Below are 313 nucleotides of genomic sequence, written 5' to 3' on the forward strand. Positions count from 1 at the left end.
TTTTTTTTTGTCTGTTTTTCTGAGTAATTTATTTTTTGGTTTGTTTTTCGGGGGAGTAATTTTTTTTCTTTTTTTCTGAGTAATTATTTGTGTTTTTCTGAATAATTTATTTTTTGGTTTTTTTTTTCTGAGTAATTTATTTTTTTTGGTTTTTTTTCTGAGTAATTATTTGTGTTTTGATTATTTGAGTAATTTTTTTCTGATTTTCTGAATAATTTTTTTTTCTGATTTTCTGACTAATCTTTTTTTTTCTGAGTTTAGACAGCATTTGAAAAAATTTACGCATTCATTCCTTTATTGAGAGCTCGATTTA

The sequence above is a fragment of the Morone saxatilis genome, unplaced genomic scaffold, assembly GCF_004916995.1.
Source record: "Morone saxatilis isolate NCDOM2014 unplaced genomic scaffold, NCSU_SB_2.0 Contig11, whole genome shotgun sequence".
NCBI lineage: Eukaryota > Metazoa > Chordata > Actinopteri > Moronidae > Morone > Morone saxatilis.